General features: G+C 39.9%; 1 protein-coding gene across 8 annotated transcripts in view; it reads left to right on the top strand.

The window, feature by feature from the left end:
* Positions 1–17316: 17316 nt before the first annotated feature.
* The window catches only part of LOC136884941 (zinc finger protein OZF), a 150854-nt gene continuing 144168 nt past the window's right edge, over positions 17317–24002 (top strand). For 3 of the 8 annotated variants that reach the window (XM_068230114.1, XM_067157272.2, XM_067157270.2), the window contains exon 1: positions 17318–18255. The gene's annotated coding sequence lies outside the window, so the exon portion shown is untranslated. Of the gene's footprint in view, positions 18368–24002 lie in introns of all 8 variants that reach the window. The other 5 variants (XM_067157271.2, XM_067157266.2, XM_067157268.2 and 2 more) reach the window with 4 other exon arrangements.

Consider the following 24002-nt stretch of genomic DNA (forward strand, 5'->3'; position numbering starts at 1 on the left):
GACCAACTAGCTTGCTCCTAGAAGTATTCTTATTTATTTAGAAAAATTAAAACCGAGATTGTGTAAATGTGCAAAATGCGACCATTTCTGACTGCTTTAGTTCATAAACGCATTACAGAGTATTGCGGACAAACATCCAGATTCCCAATTTGGTTTCAGGATTGGTAGGTCAACACTTCAGGCAGTTCAGTGCCTTCAACAGGACATGGAGGAAGCCTTGGATCAACCTAGAGGAAAACTTCATGCCATCTTCATTGATTATTGAAAGGCTTTTCCGATTTGCCGATCACTAGAAGTTCGAGTTTTTCGGTTCCTGTTATATTAGTTTCCAACTTCACTGTAACCCTTTCTTTACTTGTTAACTGTTCCTCACAAACCACAAATGCCGTATTGCACAGTTAATGTTGCACAAAATTCAAGTTTGAGTATTTTTTGCTTCAAGGGAGGAAATGTTTGCTTTGAGAAATAGAGAAATTTGTGTAACCAAATTTCGAGAATAGAGAAATAAATACCCATGAAGAATAAGACAGATGGCCGGAAAATTTGAGTTACTTTGAGATACTGAAAATTTGAGTAATTATTAGTAAATGAAAAGTGCACAGTGTGCAAAAACAATTTTTGTACAGATGGTCAATTATGATAATGCTATTCTTATTATTGAGGTTGTCCTCATTTTGCAGATTTGTGCATGGTATCTTTCACAATGATCGTTGCACAGGTTACATAAGTTATACAGTCTTTGTCCGGCTGGTGGAAGTTTTTGGTTTGGCAGAATTTGTGGTGAAATCCACGAGTGGCGTAACGTGTGATTATGTGCCGTAGCTCGTAATTTGCTTGCTTCCACTCTTCCGTCATTATGGCGTCCGTGGAGTAGAATTCGGACCAAATAGCATTTAGATTCTCGTTTAAGGTTCGGCGTGCATTCTCGTAGGGCTTGGTGTTTGGTAGACAAAACTGTGTTTTGATATCGTCAATGAAGTAGTCCTCTTTGGTTAGAACATATGTTAACCTTGAAGGGGCTGACTTCCCAATGCCTAGAATTCTCTTGAGATATAACAGTGGCGGACCAGATGAAAACACAGATTGAGAACACTCTCAAAACGATAGTTAATATTACAAAAACAAGTGGTTACCTTAAGAATGAGAGGAAAGAAGACATACTAAAAGCGGTAAGCGATCTGAGGAACTGCTTTGGTATAATAACTAATGTAGTGAAGGACAAGAACATCAAAATGATTGATTCTGAAAGCGAGGTTATGGAATACCAAAGATAAGACATATCAGAGGGAGAAGACAGTTTGATTCCGAGACAAATAGGGCCATCTGATGGCCACAACCAAGAACCCACAAACAGCAACAACACACAACTTCACCCATCTGACGGTGGAATGCAAAGCTCGCATTTATTTGAACGGACAACCCTGCTCATTCAGCAAAACAAACCCATGAGCAATGAAACTGAGGATCTGGCGGATTTAAGAGAAACTGTAAGATATATGATGGACTTCATAACGAGTAAAATAAATATAATTATTGAAGAAAAAATTACTCGGACCCTGAATAGGAATGCAGTACTTACTCACAGGGATAATGAAGAACTCCATAACAAAACAGACAGAAGCGATAACGATCATAACCATACAGGAGAAACAGAATGGAAAACTGTAATAAATAAAAGAAACACACAAACCAAGGGTTCAAGAAGATGATCTACAAGCTGCAGACAAAATGGCATGGCTTTACCTAAGCAATCTGAAAGGAAACACAACAGAAGAGAAGGTTAAGAAGTACCTACAGAAAAATGGAATTAGAGATAATATCCATTGCAAAAAACTTCACACACGAAGTGAAAACAAGGCCTTCATAATAGGTTTCGCTTTCAAATTCCTTGAAGATGCTGAACGACCAGAATTCTGGCCAAATAGAACAATCGTAACAAGATTTCGTTTTCAGAGAGCAAACCGTACTGAAGGAGAAGAACTACAATAAATATACACATATGCTCCTATGGAACATTGAAGGCATAAAAAACGCTCTGCCTTTCTTTCCAATAGAGACATTAAGCAACTATAATGCCATTATACTGACAGAAACATTCTTAACACAGGATTTCATCATTCAAGGATATTACGGAATTCATTCATTCGCCCGTCAGACCACAGGAAGACCAGCAGGAGGGATCTTTCTCAAACCGAACTTAGGGAAAATAAAACAAATAATAAAAGAAGAAAATGTAATTATCGTAAAGACCAACCTACTATCAATCATTGGCATGTACAGTATGTTCAACCACATATGTCAAAGAATAACAGAGGCCTTGTCACAAACGCAAATAGATGAGAAAGTAATCTTCGCAGGCGACCTAAATGTAAGAATAGACTAATCAACCATCAGAACAGAATTGATTAAAAAGGCACTGGAAGAAGCCGGCTATGTCCTTGTTAATAGCCCCAACGTGAAGACATACATAGCCTCGAATGGAACCAGCGCCATAGACTTAGTCTTTTACAGAGGTACAGACATTAAAAAATTCAGTCAAAATGCATTATGGACTTCAGCCATAGCCCCAATTAGGAAATATATACCAATCTCGACAGTCTTTGAAATCACTCATAAAGATCAGTTGCCACTACAACCAAGGAAGAAAATATCCAGGAAATTAGATCCAGAGAAACTAAGACATATCAGTGATGAAATAGATAAAACAAGGCTATTAGTTCAACGACATGAACTAACTGAAGCAGTGGAAATGTGTACAAGAACCCTTCAATCATGCCAAACTCGCACGAAAGTAAGGAGATCACAACCACGGTTCAATAAAAACTGTTACAATGAACGGAAAAAGACCCTGCTGGCACTACATCGAGCGAAGAACACATCGAACCCGAATTACCTGGCCCAATTCGCCGAACAAAGGAAGAAATATAAATCACTAATCAAGAAAACAAGAACGGAGTACATTGAGGAAGGTGTCAGGAGACGTGCTGCAAACGCCCAAAATGACCCATTCCTAGTACTTATGAAACCAAAAATTTTAGCAACAAATAATATCTCAATGGAATCATAGGAAAACCATTTCAAAAGCATTCTCAACCTCCAACACCGATCAACAGCTTTTGAATTAAGTCCAGTAACAATGACGGGAAATCACATCCCCATAATGAGGCAGGAAATATATAATACAATAACAGCAGCAAAAAATGGAAAGGCCCCCAGCCCAGACAGCATCTGCAAAGAACACCTGAAAGACTCTCTACCTGTCATGCTAGACTACTGGGTAGAACTATTCAACACATGCATGCACACTGGGGAAATCGCAGAGCAATAGAGATTGTCAACAATCAAAATGATGTTTAAGAAAGGAGAAACCGACAATCCTGATTCCTATCGAGGTATAGCCCTCGAAAATACATCATTCAAAATCTTCATGAAAATCTTAACAACCAGGCTTGCAGAAGAAATAGACTCCCAGATACCAGAAAATCAATTCGGCTTCTGAAAGGGAAGAAGCACACTACATGCCGTAAAATTCCTATTAGAAGAAGTCCAAGATACATTGAAGCATCCAGGAAAGAAACATTTTGTAGACTTCGTAGATTATCGTAAGGCTTTTGACCTTGTTGATAGAGCAACACTCGTTCGGAAACTCAATTACCTAATAGGGGCTACACATCCGATAGCAATCATAATCTCGAATATCCTCAAATATAACTATGTCCAAATATCGGACAACATAACCCTATCCAAAAACGTAACCCAAACAAACGGAGTCCTACAAGGTGACCATATCAGCCCAATTTTACTCAACATCATGACAGCAGACATCACAGAAATAATCATAGATACCTCAACATTGCGTATACACAGATGATATGGCAATAGGCTCAGAAAACATAGAAGAGCTCCAAGAGGTCCTCAGCAGGCTCACATCATGGGCAGAAAGAAATGGTTTGCAAATAAACCACAACAAACCTAAACAAATGACCTTTAGGAAAGGAGGAAAACATGCACCTGAAAAAACAATAACCATGCACAACAAACCTCTAGAAGTAGTGCTGAAATTCAAGTACCTTGGAGTCACCCTCCAAACTACTCTTAACATCCTACAATATCCATGTCAAAGAAAGAGCAGCCGCAGCAATAAAAGCCATCTACAACATTCAACAAATATCATTGGGTACAGCAATGCTACTGTTCAGGACAGCCATATCACCAATAGCAACCTATGGGATTAACATCACCTGGGAGAAACTCACACTCAGCGACCTGATGACAATAGAAAATTTAAGTAATGGAGGTTCGAGATATCGGGGTTTGACTGTACTATTATTCGTATGTATGTGTCATAAATGAGAGTGATTAGGTGTATTTTCTTGTTACCATTTTTTTAAGATTTTAAATTTAATGGTCAGTTCACATTGTAACTGTAAATATGTAAGCCTTTTATTCTGTCCTTTTTTTCACTTAGAGCGTAGCGCAATATATGTGATGAAATCCAAAAATTAAAAAATATTTCCATTTTTATTTCTAAAAGTTGGCAGCTATGGTACTTGTATTATGGTACTCTTGATATCATCCCATTAATTTCTGATAATTATTTCAAGAAGATCGATACTTCGCAAGTCAGCCCAATTCATGATGCAACCCGTTAGACATCTTCCTCTACCTACTATCATTCCAATTCCAGTTCAAAACCTGACAACAGTTCTACTCAAACTGTCATAATTCACAAGCTGTTGACAGCTGCTATACTCCAAGCCACCTTTTGAATGGACTAAAACGGAAGTGATGTCATTGGCTCGTCACACTCGCGTTGGTTGCCAAATGAAGTGGCGCACGAGTGAAGGTTGTACTCCACCACTGCAACACAACACAGCTCACCGATTGTAACTTGAGCACATTTGAAAGAATGAATGCATTAACATATTCCTAGTTGTGGACTCCCATTCCACCAGTGCTGTTTTGAACGAACTATGATAGTAACTACATACACGTGGTCAAGACATCTACTGAAGAAGTGTGGCAGCTCCACATTGGGTACACCACTGCTGTAACCTGTGCTGACAGGAGGCAGGAAATGTGCGCACCCTTACCCCTCTCTTACCACGTGACAACACCCTAGGCGCAGGCCCTCGCACTCACGTGTCCCCTAGCCTATACTCCCTGTTCCGCTTTAGTCTGCTCAAAAGGTTGCCTGGAGAATAGTCCAGTGTGGCCAACTTCTGAGTGAGCTCCCAATCTACATTGTGAAGTAAATTTCTCTAGCATCTGTGTTTGTTCTACCAAGCAAGTTGGTCATTCGTTTAGGGATGCACAACTTGCATTCATGAGATAATGGGTTCGAACCCTGCTGTTGGCAGCACTGAAGATACTTTTCCATGATTTTCCATTTTCACACCAGGTCATGCTGCTTCCTTCCCACTCTTAGCCCTTTCCTATCTCATCGTCGCCTTGAGACCTATCTGTGTCTGTGCAATGTAAAGTAAATTGCAATTGATTTTAACATGACATTCCACTGTTTTCAAGGGAGAAATTTTAAGTTATCCTCATGAATGTTCATATATTTTTAATGTATACTTCATGTATGTATTTTAGTTCATATGAGAAGGATTATATTTTTTACCATTGTTTTTCAGCTGGTGATGGCTGTGCTGACCAATTTTAATATAAGCAGTACATTTCATGGTTGGGCCCGTATTGATGGACATAACTTATTTTTTACAAAAACGTTGGTTTTGATTGGGTGGATAATAAACTAAAGTTTTTTTTGTAAAAAGTAAGACCAGTTGTAACTCATAAAGTGAAATACAAGTATTGATTATGTTGACTTTAATTCAAATTTTATTTTGTAACTATACTTGCCATTAGGCTAATAAAATATGTCATTAATTGTTCGCTTTACTGCATACCTGCCAAATTCCTCATTTTCATTAAGATGTCCGTTTCTTGCTGGTAAGGTAAGTTACACTGTGTAATGCAACACTTGAAGATGTTGCATGCAAATTCAGAATCTGATGGGGTGATGCCTCAAGATTGCTATGGAGGCTTTCAATGTTTGTATGCCCCAGCTCACGATGTTCTCATTCGGTACACCAAAGCATCGTAAGTAGGTGGTCAGTAGTTTAGGAATGGTGGCCCTTGCACCCAGCATGAGCCCTATGACCTCGATGTCCTCAAGGTTGTACTTAATGAGGTAATATGTAATGGTTGGTAAATATGTCCTTTTTTTAAATTTATTTTTTAATTTATCGACTTCAACGGGCTGTTGTGCATCTGCTTCAAATCTGACAGTTGGGTCGAGAATGAAACCTTTTGTTAAACAGTTCACACATGGAAACTTTTCATTCTAAATTCCAATACATTTTTCAGTTAAGAGTCCTGGATTCTTTATGGCCAACACTGAATCTCTGAACTTTTAGTATGTCTAAATCACTCAGGTTTTTTTTTTTTTTTTGCATATTAAGCCACTCTTTCAAACCATTCACTATTGTCACTGAGAACGATTGCGTGTGGAAATGGATGCCAGCCTTGTTCTATTTTTATATACAAATTGCCATTTCTGAGTACGTTGGCATTATGTACACTTCCTGGCTAATCCGCTCTCGCGTAGTAAAATCGCATATTACATCCACAGATGACCGTGCTGTTGATAGAGTAAAAAAAATAAAGTACATGAGAATCTCATAATTGAGGGAACAGGAATAAATGGAAAGAATATAAGGGACCAGGAGAGACAAGGAGAAGCTTTCGTTAACCCAGAGTGCCAAGGAGTGCAAGTGCACTCCTCCCGACTCGCTAAAATCGCGAGGAGCGTGATCGCGCTCTTCTTTATTTAGCCTTGCAATTTGGTCGTAAAGTGGGTGGAATTCTTAGCATATCCACTGTTAATAGGCGTGGTTAAAAATGTTAGAACCTTGATCTGGAGCACTGATGTCCTGCAAAAAGAAATAAACAGGTGATATACCAAACTTACTACCTACAAGTGCTGATGTATGCAGCATAAAGCTAGCAAAGTTTAGGCTGGGGAAATTAAGTTTCTGGTAAGCAGTATAGGACTAACGAGACATGATGGGATGAGAAATGAAAATATCAGTTAGAAATACAGGAGGAACTCTTGCTGGACAAGATCGAGACAGCAAGAGTGGTGGTATGGACACGTGAAGAAAATTTTGGAGAATAGAATACCAGTACCTAGGAAGATATGGGTAGCATTCCGTCGGATGAAGAAAGTATTAAGTAATCTGAACTTAAACCTTCACCTTAGAACCCGAGTCCTTAAGTGTTATGTCTTCTCCGCTTTGTACTGTATTACGGTGTGGAGTCTTGGACACTCACAGCCGTGATAGTTAAACAGTTAAATACCTTTGAGCTCTGCTGTCATCGTATGCTCGGAACATGTTGGTTGTATCGTGTAACGAACAACGTTGTTTTTCAGCGCATGAGAAAATAATTAGAAGTTGCAAAGACCATCAGAGGAAGACAGTGTAGTTTTGGCCAGATTATGCGTAACAAAAAATACCATCTCCAACAATTCGTACTTCGAGGAAAAGTAAATGGAAGAAGAGGCCCTAGGCGCCGACATATTTTGTGGTTGGGACAACTCTGCCAGTGTCCAATTCATCATCAGTTGACTTATTTGGAGCAGCTGTTAGTAGAGAGGCCTGGGCCAGATTGACTGCCTACATCCTTTGAAGATATGGCACATCCAGATGAAGAAGAGGGAGGAAGATACTCTAGGTGGATATACAAGGAAAAGTTCAAGAGGAAAGCCAAGGGATAAGTGGCTGAGAGGGATAGAGGAGAGTCGTCAAAAGTGAGGAGAGGACTGGACCAGGGTAATGACAAAAGTAGTGGGAAGACAGGAGAAAAGGGAGAAGATCATTGTTTCAGACAGACCCAGCCTGTGGGTGATGTGTGTGATGATGACTATGATGACTATAGGGATTAAAATAATTTAATTAAAAATTAAGCATTTGATAGAACTAATTAATAAAGATTAGACTGTATAAGTTAATACATTTGAAAGGAACTTCATTGTATCCCTAGCTACCTAACATAATTAGAGACACATACGTAGGTTATACAGTACAAATCAACACCATGATAAAACATTACCATGTCAACAGACATTGTAATTCATTACTGGAAGAAATTTTTTATGTGTTTCCAGTACATTAACTTATTTATCTCTTTTAATTGTGAATGCGTATTCATATTATTATTTATAAATTTCTTATCTATACTTTGCGTATTCATATACGAGGGCAAGTCAATAAGTATCGGTGATTTTGCTGTAATTGTCTTTAGGTTGGATCTATAGCGTTGTGTGCTCACCAGCCACTAGATGGCACCGTTGTCTACGCCTATGGTAGGTTTCAGAGTTACAAATCCGATCAGTACACCTTGCACTGTTGCGACATAAAAGATGGCTGCGCCACTCTCTGTTTGTACCGAGGAAGAACAGCATTCTGTGATCCATTTTTGTGTGGTCTGAGGGTGTGCCAGGAGCAGAAATTCATAGAAGACTTTCGACACAATACGGGGACAATGTTTTGCCACAGCGAAGTGTTTGCCAGTGGATTGAACAGTTCAAAAGGGGTCGCACAAGCGTGAGGGATGAGGAAAAATCCAGGCGTCCTTCTGCAGCCCTAACTGATGCCAATATTGAAACAGTGCATGATATGATCCTGAATAACAGGCGAGCGACTGTTGACAACGTGGCAAACCACATGCATGTTAGCCATGGTTAGACCACAAAAAACGGATTACAAAATGCTATTCTTCCTTGGTGTAAACAGAGAGTGCTGCGGCCATCTTTATGTCGCAACAGTGCAAGCTGCGTTGATCTGTTAATGCTGAAACCTGCCACAGATGTAGACAATGGTACCATCTAGCGGCTGGTGAGCACACAACGCCATAGAGCTGACCTAAAGACAATTACAGCAAAATTGCAGAGACTTATTGACTTGCCTACATAGTTTTGCCTAAAGGGCCCCATACACGCGCAGACTTCTGGAATACTTACCTCCACAGACTTGCCCCTGGGAGGTAAGTCGGAAGTATGGAGTTGCCCACACACGCTCAGACTAAATGATTATTTACCGAGGAGGTTGAATACGACGCGTTCAGCTGTTTTCTGTTTAAGATTATGCACTTCGGATGGTTGAAAAATATAAACGGATTGAAATTAATTAGTCGATATAGAAGATGAGTTGTTATTTGGACGTAATGTAGCGCTCTGCACGAAGAAGACGCGCCAAAAATTATTTCAGTTTTCATATTTGTAGGTTACCACATTTACATTTATTGCCGCAACTCTGAGATAGCGCTTTTGTCGCAAAGTCTCCAGCTGAATTCAAGCAGTGCCAGAATATCAGAGACTTGCCTGCAGACTTTTTGTCGGCAGACTTATCGGCCATACACACAGAGACATGTCTGAAGAGACTGGTTTGCGCAGACTTACCTCCGACTAAGTCTGCGCGTGCATGGGGCCCTTAAGATTTCGTTTCCAAAGAAGACAAGTTACACATACAACTAAGGACATAGTGTAAGTGTAAATAACTATATTTTAACCATGACACTAGCAAGACACCCGTAGTTCACTACGGTTTTAAACTGAGAGTTTTCAAAGTTTTGCATTTTAGAAAGTCCACTGTCTGCTGAGCCTGTAAAATACACTCAGTTCCTACATTAAACAGTTTTTGGGGAATGATTATTTATTTTCTGATCTAACACTCATTTGAACCCAATATGGAATAATTTGGATGTTTTAAACCTTATTTTATTTAACATCTAGGATGTAAAAGTGACCAACCTCTGAAATTTTGATTTTGTACGTCGAACAGTAATGGAGGAATGAATATTTTTTTAAAGGGGTGAATGTTTTTAAATATTTACTAACATATAGGATAAAATAAATTAAGTTTGTGCCTGAAACGGTTTCACAAGAATGGATATTGTGTTTTTGAGAGTCAACCACCTTTAAAGCCCTTAGGGGAGTAATATTTTTAAGAATATGATATTTTACACTTAGGACATAAAAGAAGACCCTTCTCTTAAAATTACAACTTTGTAAGTCAAACAGTTTTGGAGGGATGAGTAATTTTGTTTACGGAGTTAACCTCATTTAATACTTTAGGGGTTGAACGATTAAAAATATTTCCTATTTCACATCTAGGATTTAAAATATATACCGCCATTTAGAATTTTGTTTTCGTACGTTAAACCGTTTCGGAGAAGGGAATTAATATATTTGTTTTCGGATCTTAAATCCCATTTAACTCCCTGAGCACTTAAATTTGTTTCAAATCTTCTGTTATTTAACGCCTAGAATATCATTTGAAATTTTAACCTAAAAATTCAAAGGGTTTCATATAAATGCATGTTTTTATCATCATTCCTTACCCCCTCAGTCAAAACGAGGGGTGTATTGTTTTAAGTCCACTTCTTATTTGTATCCTCATAAAAAGAATTCAACTCCTTTTACACTCCCCGTAAGTTGATTCCCCACCCCCTCCCCCTCTACAAATTACGTGTGTCCTTATTTTTAAAGGACATTCCAAATACCAATGTTCTCGTCCATAACATCCTTTGTTTTCGAGATATAAGTATTATAAAACAAAGGATTCAACTCATTTTTCAATTCATTTATCACCCTCCCCTTACTTGGATTTTCCAAAAACAAAACACGTTTTTATTTATTTTTAGAGGAGATTTCAAATACAAATTTTCATGTCTGTATAACTTCTGTTTGAGATAAAAGTATCCTCATAAAAATAAATCAACTCCTTTCTCAGTCTTTCTTGCAACCCCCACCCCTTAAGTGTTTTTTCCGAAGCAAAAAATACGTATTACTTTATTTTTAATAGACGTTAAAAATACCAATTTTCACATCTGTAACATGTTAAGTTTTTGAGATATACTGTAGATATGCTCAGTTTAAAAATTCAACCCCTTTAACACTTCCATATAAGTGGATTTTCAGAAAACAAATTATTCGTGTTCCTTTACTTTTAGAGGAGAGACCAAATACCAATATTCACGTCTGTAACATGTTACGTTTTGAAAATATATCGTAGATAAACTCATTTTAAAAATTTACCCCTTTGTCACTCCTGTTTACTCCACCATCTCAAGTAGACTTTCCAAAAAGCAAAATAATACGTGTTTCTTTATTTAAAAAAAAGGAGATTCCTAATACCAATTTTCATGACTGTAACATCTTCAGTTTTTAAGATATAAGTATCCTCATATAATTATTAAACCCCTTTTTCACCCCTCCTAAGGTGACACTCCAGTGATAAAAAGGTATTTTTACCTAATGCATGGATTTTCACTAAACTTTGTGGGAGTGTCACCTACATAAAAGTAGAGAGATCACAAACATTTCATTCATATACAACTAATGGTTTTTCAAAAAAAGTTCAATTTTTTGGCATTTTAATTCAATTTTTTCATGAAATTTAATTAACATGTTAATGTAAATTTGTAGACTCGGACCATTACATGTCGAAGATAAAGATCAAAATCATCCCCAGAAGGAGAGATAAGCTCCTTAAACACACAAGCAAATGATATGACTCAGAGAAAATTTTAAATTCAAGTGAATACCATCTTGCGACAAAGGATGTACACAAACAAAATTGGAATCAAATAAAACAGAACTTATTATCAAGAGCCAAAAAATTTGCCCCTATAACAAAAGTTAAAAAACATGCTTGGTGGTTGGAAGAATGTGACGATCTATTGAAACAAAGGAAGGAAACATGGCACAAATGGCAGTCGCAATGAACGGAAAGCAATAGACAAAATTTCTTGAATATCAGAAAGATGGTCAATAAAAAATGTTAAACAATTAAACAGGCTTATGAAAAGCAGATGCTTATTCAAATAGATGACGACTTTACCAAAAACAAGACAAGAGGTTTCTACAAAATCTTTAAACAGAGAACAACGAAGTACAAGCCACCGATTCTACAGTTACGGGACAAGAATGGAAATATAGCACATAACAACACTGATAACTGCAGTATACTAACCGACTACTTTGAAAACCTCCTCAACTGTGAAACGCCAGTAGAAAAAAAATGACATTTAATGTCCCAACAAATACCAATCCTGACTCACAGCCGCCAACCTTCGAGGAACTAGAAAAGATCATTTCGAGCCTTAAAAACAACAAAGCTTTGGGAGACAACCAGACCACAGCCGAACTTTGGAAGAATGCCAACTAGGAAGCAATAGAATCCCTACAAAAAGTTTCTGAAGACATCTGGGTCAAAGAAAGAATTCCAGAAGAATGGAAGATGACCCTCATCCACCTAATCCACAAGAAGGGGGATAAAATGAACCCCAACAACTATAGAGGCACATCACTTTTGGATATTACATATAAGATATTCTCGAAGGCCTTACTTAATAGGACAGAATGACAGTTAGATCATCAATTGGGTGAATATCAAGCGGGATTCAGAGAGGGGAGATCCCTTCCGGAACAAATCCTGTACCTTAAAAATCTCATAGCATACCAGAAATCTAGGGCAAAAACATACGCTATCACCTTTATTTTCTTCCAAATGGCGTTGACTCATTAGACCGGGAAAGTCTCCTTTCTGTACTCAAAGAATTCGGTCTATACAGCAAACCTCATCAGAGAAACTCTAATACATTTTCCAAAGTCAAATTCATGGGAGAATTGTCGGCTCCTTTTGAGATCAAAACTGGTGTCCGACAGGGTGACAGACTGTCCCCATACTGTTCAATTGTGCCTTGGAGAAGGTAGTCAGAGAATGGGATAAGACAACTAGTGGTGGAATTCGATTGGGTTCGGTAAACAAGTGTATCAAGATCAAATGTTTAGCTTTCGCAGACGACATGGCCTTACTAGCTGAGACGTGGGAGGAAGCCAAGGAGCAGTCCTTTGAACTGCTGAAGCAAGCAGAGAAGATAGGTCTCAAAATCGCCTTTGGGAAGACCAAAATAATAACCAACATTAAGAATCCTGCAAAATATTTGAAAGTGGGGGAACAAAAAATAGAGATCGTCACAGATTTCAAATACCGTGGTGAATGGATCAGTTGGAATGGTCTTGAGAAGAAAGCAATGGAATCTCGACGAACCAAAATAGAAACAGCCTTCCAGCTTACGAAAGACACCTATAACAAAAATCTCTCTCGTGGAATTCCAAGATGAGACATTATAATACAGTAGTCACGCCTGAAGCCCTTTATGCTGCAGAAACTCTATCTATAACTACACATGGTCCAATGGAAAAGTTGGAGATAAAGGAAAGGAAAATACTACGAAAAATTCTAGGCCCCAAATTCCATACTAACGAACTTTCACACATCAGTAAAGAAACCCTGTATAGGAAATCAGAAAGGATTTCCAACACAGTAAGGAAAAGGAGAATTGACTTCTATGGCCACATCCTAAGAATGGATCCGAAAACGATAACTAAAAAAATCTTCGACTATTTCCGTAATAAGAAAACCAAGCCGAACTGGTTTAAGGAAACTGAGAAGGACCTACGAGAATTCCAAATTACAGATGAGATGCTTGTAAATGGATCTGCAAAGAAAATAACCAAAGATAAAATAAAGAGGTTTTAGGACAGGGTGAAGCCCAAACAACTATACAGAATTTCTGAAGAAGAGAGGAAGGCAAGATCTGAAAGAATGAAAAAGTATTGGGAGGACAGGAAAACATGACTCACTAACCATTAATAGATCTATCGTACCCAGAAGAGGGTGAAACGGACAAGAAGAAGAAACATTTAATGGGACTAGTTTTGATCTATTTAAAGGTCATCTTCAGTCATATCACGTGTAGAACAACGTATCTGAAACACAGTGGTTTTAAAGATGGTCTTAAAACATAGTAGTAGACACTAAGAAAAAATTGTTTTTAGAATTTCCTTAAAGCACTTTTTATTCACTTAGCTGTGGGATTATATGAGAAGAAGTCTTTTAGTATTCTTCATAGTATTCAAGAGCGTAGATACAAGTCGAAATTCACAATCTTGATGAGGTATGGAATTGGGCATATATGCATAATGTTGTTGTTGTAGAGAAGAAGTCTTTTGATATACTTCATATCACTGCGAAGTGTAGGTACACTTTAAAACATTTATAATCTTGATGAGATGTATTTTCCACGCTTCAACATGCTAGCGGCCCTGCAACGAGAGTCATGTTAGGTTGGAGTCGCGAGGCTTCATGCGAACCAAGCTCGGTGTTCAGATTCGATGGTGTCGACACTCTCGATTCCAGGCTTCAGTCGCGCCCATCCAGAACACAGTGTAGCGCACGACACATGTTTAACAACGGGAGACCATGACGTTTGGATCACGGATTATCTCCAAACTTTGTACACTTTGATTAGTCCATCAGGACAAGGTAATTTTCAAATAGTAAGGTGTACTACTTAGGCATTTCGAGAAAATCGCAAGAGAATTTTTGCATGGAATATGTACCAGTGCGTTATGGTCTCGAGCACGAAATGGTGATGGTCGAGTGATTAGCATTCAAGCTCCGTAATCGCTGGATCACTGGATCGAGTCCCGCTCATCGCTTTTACGTTTTTCAACACTGGTCATGTTTTTTCATATGTATTGCAGGTCAGAGCATCCAGGTGCAAAGCAGTTCCAGGTACCTTACCCGATTTCACGGTCAGGTAGCTCCTCCGGCTCCACTTCCCGGCCTTGTATGTTGCCATTGATGCTTTCACGGCCCGTACTTATATCAAATACAGTAGAGACAATACGCGACACTTCCGGATTTGATGATGATTGTTGTACACTTTTAGCAGTCATCGGCCCCTAATGGTACGAAATGGGACGAAATGGAATGACAAATTAAAAGTCCAAAAGCCTCCACTGACCAGAATTCAAAATGTGAGGGCGAAGAATGAATGGATGGATATGAATTTGAAACAATCAGTGGATCCGACACGCAATGTTTCTCATTCAGAGAAACTGACGTCAAACAATAATATTACTGACCAATAGCATAATACTAAATCGATAACACTTTTAGTCCAAAGGGGTCCAAAATCCAAGTCATCGGCCTCTCATAATGGTACTTATCATTGGAAAAGTAGAACCATGGTATTTGTCTTGATTAGTACCGCAACATAAGTAGCTTAGACTCGCGGCATTCCACAAAGTATGGTACTACTCACAGGTAATGAAATTCACACAGGGAATGCAGACCTATGGTGTTTCGCACACTGCGGCGCTATTTACAGGCAACACAAACCTATGATGTTCCTCAGAAAAGTGGACTAACCACAGGGACCCGCGCTATCCCGGGGTGTTCCTCACATAGTGGGTACTAGGCATAGGCAATGCAGAACCATGGTGTCGCTCATCCCATGGTGTTGCACATATAGGGGTACGAATCACAGATACTGTAGAGGCCGCCAACGTACTCTATTGTTACTAATCACAAAACCTATTTGGTACCTAACATAGTGGTACTACGCATAAGTAAAAGCGACCTATGGTGTTCGCCGTGTGATGGTACTAATCCCAAGTAGTCTCATGGTTCTAATTTGATCATCCCTTCGTCGCATCTTATGACAGGCAGGGGATACCGTGGGTGCATTCTTCGTCTGCATCCCCCTCCCATAGGGGGTTGTGTGTTTCGTCTGCTAGAGGTATTTTATTTCCCTCAAGTCCGCCGGCAAGCAGGTTAGGACCCCTCTATCCGTCACCTGGGACGCGCCACTTGGGAGTATCCCCTCTCCCCCTGCTGCGCCAGCGTAGTAGGTTCGTGGACTTCCGGATTTAGCGTTGTTAAAATGGGAGACAAGTCGCAAGTGCCACTCCTAGTGGCGTGACCTGAAAATTCCCGTTAAATTCAAATATCAATGGAAATGTACCGTATATACGGAAAAGGATAAATAAATTACGCTTAGAAAGAAAGTGTTACTAAGATATTAACTTGAAAGTTGCTAAAGCAATTCTGGTTAAAAGAATGAACACTTATTTAAAGACTGAAATTAGATATTTAATAAAGATGTGAAATGGACTGCTGTGAAAGGGCTTGATCTTTCATTTATGCATTACTTCTTGAGGTTTAGCATTCCTGCCTGAATGTTCACGGCTAGATTCGTCTTTTTTCTAATTTAAAAGCATTGTACCTTCACATTAAAACACTTGTCAACAAAAATATCTGCACATTCCTTACACACAATTCATTGAATTTACATTTACGAGCTGGACAATTTTCCTTTTAACTTGAAGCCTACTAACAGAAAGAAAATCTATAAATTTAGCCTCAAAAACATTCAAACTTTCCCTACAAGCAGTACTTGCCATAATGCCATTACATTTTGATAAAGCAAATTTGCATCATCATATTGTTTGGACAAAATATGTACCTTTCTTAAGTCGCCCATATTTTCTTCAGTGAATGACAACGCATTACGGCATTCCAAATGGGGTAGCTTGGATCAAAACCAGCCACACACATATGCATATGTATATGTATTTTCTTCAATTAAATCAAACCCACGGATCACACCTACAATAACACATCGGTATTGAAGGTTAACTACTGCACTATACAATAAAATAAGCTCATTATATTTTAAGCTAGTTAAAATGTGGGTCGTGCAGGTCAGAAGTTTAGGAAGTACTATAAAATTCTCTTTGTAACTGGAAGAATATATATGCAAACACAATATTTACTTACATTTTCTTGTCACGAGGGAAACGGAAGAAAGACCGCGAATCTTTCTGCACTTCATAGTTATTGGAGCCAAACACAGCACATATCTTTCCACTCATATTGAGAGGAGATATAAAGAAATGACACACGCTACTATATACTTATGTCAACTTAATGCAAGCGCATAAATAACGCCAAAAGCTTCACAAATAAATACACGTGCTTTTAGGACAGAATCAGTAACTCTCAGGTCACTCCGCTAGAGAGGGCTCTAATCGTTGTCGCTTGATATCTCGCAGAGTGTCTCTACTGTATTTGCTTATACACGTGATAAGGCTTTTGGGCTTATGCCGTGTCAAGAAAATAAGGTAAAATTCTTTACGTTTGTCGAGGACAGTCGAGATTTTCTTCTGATAACGCAGAACGTAGTTCTCTGAGAAACGTAAAGTATTTCATCTTATCTTCTTGACACGATTTATGTCCAAAGGCCTATATCATGTCTACTTGTACTCTATATTTATTTTTATGCTAGTCACCGCCGTCAGAGAATCGAAACGGTGGCGATTGTATTATAGGTTGTTGCGGTTGTTGTAAACGTGGCCGTGGGTTGGTATTGGCATCAGGCATGTTTACATTTTTTTGTTATTCTCTTTGGTTTTTAGTGATGGCGGTGATGGGTGATGATTTGTGTGGAGGTTGCTGTTTGAAGGTAAAGGATCTTGTAGTCAAGTTTCAGAACGACGTGCGATGTTTTTGACGTTGAATGAACGACACGAGTTGTTAACAACAATACGAATTTGTGAAAAGTGCGGACATAGTGCGAAGTCAACTGTAAAGTCAGCTACAAATGTATTAATTTTTCGATGCTGTCAACGTTTTGGAGGAGGAGTGGAGTGTGGTTGGTCGGCTAGTGGCAGGAAGAAACACTTTCTTCGGTAATAAAAACTTTCATTGTTCGATATAGGTTACTTTGCAGTGCTCTGGTGTGTACAACCTAACCCGCGATTCCCTCTTCTGCGACATAAGTTAGGTATATAACAAGCAGAACTATTGTGGATTGGAGTAACTTCTGCCAGGGGTTGTGCGTGGGTGGATTCCAGTAAGATACAAATAGAAGGAACGGACGTCGTCATGGAAATAGTCGAAAATAAATTCGTGTAATCCAAATATCATTGAAGATACATTAAAGGACAGTGGTGGTTTGGTGGTCTTGGAAGGAGTAATTTCAAAAACATTTGTTCCCGTTGAAAGTCGAAATAAGGATCCAATGCTGAAAGTTATAGAAGACTGGATTTTGCCAGGAACAATAGTTATATCTCCCTTTATCATTCGATTCAAATTGTTGATACCTGGAGGAGTGACCAGTCATGCCTAACGACAGCCCCTTTGGGCACACTCGAAGTATTAAAAATCAGTGGCGTCATATGAAGCATGGAAGAGCTTCCATTCTGTCACTTGGGAAGAAAAAGGGACATTTTGTTGGCTACCTTTCTGAATCTGTTCAAAGACACTTTTCCCTTAGAGAATAGAGTGAACATTTTATTCTGTGCAGCTACTGAACTCTACCCTCCTCTGCATTAAGGTATGTTGCAAAGGGTATTCATTTACTTTTCTGATGGTGGCAACAGCGGCGATTGGAAATTAGAAGCGCAGGGTGGGTGTAGACATAAAAATTGAAGAAATAGCCAAAAAAGGTAAGTTTTTAATGCTCTCTGTGCGAATTTCAATACAGACATTAAGCGTGACTTAAGTGCAGTAAAAGTAGTACTCAATAATCAAACTTTCACCACAGGCACAAAAATTACACATGTATTACACTGAAATAGAAGTATGGCATGATTATACGATTAAAAATTCATTTAGTATTTGACTACACTGTAACAAAGTAACAGACACTAGATAGAATTCCATAGACACATTGACTGAGTGTGACAGCCAGACTGACGAATGAGCATGGCAAGCGAGTGAATCGTACCTCAATGTTCATGACCTTGGCAGAAATATACCCCTGCTACCCTTTGTTACAGCACATGCTACACACTGCTGTGCGAGTCTCCGCTACCTACTGTGGTGCTGTTCAAATCGATCAGCCGCATCAAGTGACATTTTGTGCATATTCCCACCAATTATTTTGATTAATATATAATGAAATTGGTAGAAATATAGGTAACCGGTACACAAGGATTATTACGTAAAATGTTACTTTAAATGCTGCTATTCTCACCTTAAAATGATCGTGGAAGAGAGATGAGTTCAATATGCTTGCCAGGGACCAACCTACCTGCCCCTAGAAGTACATTTACTTTTATAACCAAAAATACTGTTTCAAACGCCTTACTCCATTGCTTATAACAGTGATTAGTTCACGTATGGAAGAGGATGACGCCATTGACACCTAGCATGAGACTGAGATTTTGTAACCAACCATTGCAGAAGAAAAAATTATTACGCGGCCAGGGAAGTTTAAAAGGCCACGGCGCATACTCTCTTCACAGCAGGAAAAAAGGTAGTTTAGTAGTTGTAACCTATCTTTGCACATCCAGGCCAATCTCTGTCATGAGAGTCCGGCTCCATGGCTAAATGGTTAGCGTACTGGCCTTTGGTCACAGGGGTCCCGGGTTCGATTCCGGAAGGGTTGGGAATTTTAACCATCATTGGTTAATTTCGCTGGCACGGGGGCTGGGTGTATGTGTCGTCTTCATCATTTCATCCTCATTACGACGCGCAGGTCATCTACGGATGTCAAGTCAAAAGACCTGCACTGGTGAGCCGAACATGTCCTTGGATACTCCCGGCACTAAAAGCCCTACACCATTTCATTTCTATCATGAGAACAGTGAGGGGCCACACTCCCTTCGAGAGGCTTTTTTCTATTGCCGCGGTGCATACTGTCTGTATGGCAAGAAAAAACGTATAGCTATATCAAACCAACAAGCAACACTTGGGAGCATTGTCGTTCCTCTTGGCACTCCCTCTCAGTACTACTAGTGCGACAGTCAACTCACGTGCGCCACCTAGTAGTGGCTCACGTTACCAAAACTCTGAGTACCGGTTACTATGGTACTGCCATGAAATTTAATGAAAGGAAAGATTAGCTGAAAAAACAACAGGGTTTGTACAAATTGCCTTTTCTTTATAATTCCTAGTTTCAAAATAACTGTTAGGTTCTTCAATTTACTAATACTTAAAAAAAAAAAAAGTTTCAGGTGGCTGAAATGGAATAAAAGTTTAAAATTTTCTCCACATAGTGGTGGTGGTGGTGGGGGGGTGCCTGCCCCCCACCCCTCCCATCTCCTCCTAATCACCACCACTGGATGGTGATTTGATTGTGGTTACCCATGTTTAAGCAAGCAGTGAAAGCATATAAAAATGATGGGAAGTGATACTAAAAGTAGCATTGAAGAGAGATCCTTCTTTTATGCTAGGCAGGGACCCACCAACCTGCCCCCAGAAATCTGTAAATGTGCAAAAATGCGACCATTTTCTGTGTTGCTTTTGGCCAGCTGTGATGAAGGAGAGTTTGCTATTGTCTGCGATAGAGCTTGCATCATTTCTGGACACAGGGCTGCCAACTTGATGAAAATAGGTCATTGATCTTGTTTGGTTTGAGGTCAGGTCCAATAGGTGAGAAGATCCAAGGTCTGCTTCACACAGCACAACAAATAGGTTGCTTTATTAGCCATAACTGATAAAAATTGTCCTTACTTGATGCAAAAACGTCAAGGATTGAAATTCTTATCCCGCACAAAATTTCAAACTGGGAGTCCTTTTCTTTTTAATGTTCAAGAAATTCTGTTCAGCCACGATGTTTACACAAATAATCAGAGAGACAAAAATTGCACTGAACCCACTCAACTAATCTGAGATAAAAATGAAGTTTGAGACAAAAATTTGAGGTGTAGAGCTGAAATTGTAATTTTATTTAGGCTATATAGATCATTGAACTGAAAAAGGAAAAAAAAACCATAAAGATGTCCCTCTTTCCTTAAGAGAAAGTATTTCTGTGTACTCTCTCATTATGATGCTGACTGCACTTTATAATACGCCCTGTGGGTGGGGGACACAGATGTAGAATACACCCGCGGTATCCCCTGATTGTTGTAAGAGGCAACTAAAAGGGGAAACCTAGGCACGGACATGGATTGCGGCTTGATATCACATGTTGGACCTCCTGTGGATGGGGGAGGGGACTGAATACAATCACAGGTAATCCCTGCCTGTCGTAGAAGATGACTAAAAGGGTCATGTGGCCAATGTCCCCTCTTTATTTTTTGTTGTTTTTTGAGGGTTAGTTGTAGACCGATTCTAAATTCTTGATGTGCATGCTGCTTGAAGTGTGCGATTACGCCCGAAAGCCCGTGCAGTGACCACCCAGGGAACGGTGGGTGGGAGCATCATGTTCCCTTGCAGTAGTATCCACCTGACGACACAGGTCCCCGCACAGCTGAATGCCAGAAGGACATATTATTTGTTTTTTATTGTTTCTCTATATTTAGTGGTCTGTATACGCTATGGGGTACGTGCTATTGCGGGTGATTGGAGGAAGGGGGTCCTAGTGCTCATTGCCTCAGTCATTACGTATTGGGCATTGTCCAACATCCGACCCTGGGAAATGCCGGCTACGACCAGGTGGGTATTGCCTTGACTGCTTAGTTCAGCTACACAGACCCCTGATCGGAGTGGGTGGCATTCAGGGAGGATGATTTCGGGCATGGCTTCGAAACGTCTTCGACCTGCCCAAGGTGGTCCCCACCAAAGTCTAACTTTTGATTCCTTGAGGGGTTCAACCCCCTTGGAACATTCGCATCATGAAGGAATGGGATCCAGCTTCCCTAGGTTTCTGGTTGCTACCAGAACTATGTCACTGTTAAGAGTGGAATTGTAAGTTATCACAGGCATCTTGCTGAGGTACACCAGCTCAGTGAGTTCGTGGCGAGTATAGTCTTTATTCAGGAGACAAACCTCAGACCAGGTCATCATATGGTCTTGAGAAATTTTAGACTATACTCGACAGAACGATATTGTTATAATCTGTTAGTTTCATGTCCGTATTGTTTAATATACACAATTATAAAGAGGGGAGCTTTCCACCTAATCACCTATGCTCAATGGGCGTCCGGTGGCGTGGGTATTTTTGTTCATTCTGATACTTATAGCGAAGAGGTTCCTCTAAGAATCCCACGAGAAGCAGTTGCGGTGCGGGTACCCCTGCTTGTCGTAGCAACAGTGTGTAATGTTTATTTTCCACCAGGCCACCCTCTTAACATTAATGACGTCACTGATCTTCTAGGTCAGCTTCCACCTCCCTTCCTCTTACTGGGCAATTTTAACACCCATCACCCCATATAGGGTTTTGAAACGTCTTGCCCCAGTGGAAGGGAGTTGGAAACATTAGTAACAAAGCTGGATTTATGTATTTCGAACACAGGTGAACCAACTCATTTCAGTGTACGTTACGGCACATACTTTCGCTTAGACGTAAGTCTGTGCAGCCAAACGTTGGTTCCGCTGTTTCAGTGGAATACACACGATGATCTCTGTGACAGTGACTATTTTCCTATTATTCTTACTTTGTTGAAACAAAAATCCATCGAGGCTTCTCCTCAATAGATTCTTCAACATGCTGATCGCCCAAAGTTCACATCACTAGCTGTCTTTAACAACATGACCAGATGGACCGTAGACGGTGAAATAACTTACATAACAGAAGTTATTCTTGCTGCTGCTGAGGAGTCCATTCCCTCCTCCTCAGGGACTCCTCGGTGAAAACTCGTTCCTTGGTGGAACGAAGAAATTGCAGCAGCTATCAAAGAATGCCATCGTGCTCATAAACGCTATCATAGGCAGCCTACTGTGGCCAACTTGGTAACATTAAAGAAACTCCACGCTAAGGCGCGAGTTCTTTTTCGCCAAAGTAAGAAAGCTTTGTGAGAGAGATATGTAATACCAATATAAATGGTCCGTTATTGGACATTATAAATTTTCCAGCTAGCTCATTCTTGGTTGCCAGCGTTTCGCCCTCATGTCCAATAACGGACCATTTATATTGGTATTATGAATTTGCTCATTCAGGACAAATATTTCAGATTCCCTATGGGAATCAACATCTATATCAGAGAGATATGTGTCGTCTATGACCTCACATACTCCATCATCTCAAGTGTGGCCTGAACTTTGATGTATTTCAGGTATCCAAGGATCATCTTCTGTGCTGGGAATTTCCATTGCAGGCCGTATCATCACTGAACCACCCTCAGTTGCTAACCATCTAGTCCGTCATTTTGCGGATGTGTCTGGTTCCGGGAATTACCATCGTGATTTCCTCGCTCTGAAATGCGAGGCAGAACGTCATCACCTTAGTTTTGCCACTCAAGCTTCAGAGGACTATAAGGTGCCATTTACGGAGTGGGAACTCCGCAGCGCGTTGGCGCTTTGCAAGGACACGTCTCCTGGATCAGACAATGTCCATAACCAGATGTTGAAACACCTTAGTGAGGATAGTCTGTTTTATCTCCTTCGTGTGTTCAACCGAATCTGGATAGAGGGTGAGTTTCCATCTCAGTGGCGAGAGGGCATAGTCGTTCCTGTCCTCAAGCCTGACAAAAACCCCAAGTATGCAGGAAGCTATAGACTTATTTGTCTTACTAACCGTTTGTGCAAGCTATTTGAGAGGATGGTAAATCGTAGACTTGTGTGGTGGTTATAGAAACAAGGACTTTTGTCTGAGTACCAGTGTGGTTTTCAAGCTGCTCGCTCGACCACTGACCACCTGGTATACCTGCAGAGTTCTATCCAGCTTTATTTAGGAAGTGTCATTCTTCCCGTAGTTGACACTTACCAATTCCTTGGGGTCCTGTTCAATAGCAAATTATCGTGGGAGCCACATGTGCACTAAGAAGTTGAATATTTTGAAGTTTCTTAGCAGCACTAATTGGGGGGTTGACCGCACGGTGCTCCTACGATTTTATAGGGCACATATTTTGTCCAAGTACGACTATGGCAGTGCAGCATATGTATCAGCCAGGCAAAGCATCCTTGCAAAACTGAATAGCATCCACCGTAGCGGTGTTAGGTTGGCAACGGGAGCTTTTCGTACAAGCCCCATTGCTAGCCTGCTCACTGAATCTGGTGTGCCACCTTTACACCTGAGGCATCAGCAAATGCTTCTGTCCTATGCTGAAAATTTATGACAGATGCCACTTCATCCAAGCTATCCTTGCATATTCAACAATAGAAACCATCAGCTGTACCCTGCTTATCCTCGAGCAACGCAGCCAGTTAGAATACGCCTGGATAACAGTCACAGTGTGTTTGACGTACCTTTTTTCC

The sequence above is a fragment of the Anabrus simplex genome, chromosome 13 (assembly GCF_040414725.1).
Source record: "Anabrus simplex isolate iqAnaSimp1 chromosome 13, ASM4041472v1, whole genome shotgun sequence".
Lineage (NCBI taxonomy): Eukaryota > Metazoa > Arthropoda > Insecta > Orthoptera > Tettigoniidae > Anabrus > Anabrus simplex.